Below are 286 nucleotides of genomic sequence, written 5' to 3' on the forward strand. Positions count from 1 at the left end.
CCACCAGCCACTCCTCGGAAGGAAGATGGGGCAATCTACTTCCGTAGTGATACTGCCTCAGAAACCCAAGGAGGGGTCGCTATGAGTTGAGTCCGACTCGACAGCACATAACAACAACAACAACATTGCTACGGAAGTAGATTGCCCAACCTTCCTTCCGAAGAGTGGTGGTGGGTTTGAACTGCCAGCCTTCTGGTTAGCAATCAAATGCCTTAGGCACTATGCTACCAGAGCTCCCATTCTGTCCTATAGAGTCACTAAAGTTGGAATTGACTCAATGGAAATT

The sequence above is a fragment of the Orycteropus afer genome, unplaced genomic scaffold (assembly GCF_000298275.1).
Source record: "Orycteropus afer afer isolate SDZICR_OR568_19922 unplaced genomic scaffold, OryAfe1.0 scaffold00018, whole genome shotgun sequence".
Classification (NCBI taxonomy): domain Eukaryota; kingdom Metazoa; phylum Chordata; class Mammalia; order Tubulidentata; family Orycteropodidae; genus Orycteropus; species Orycteropus afer.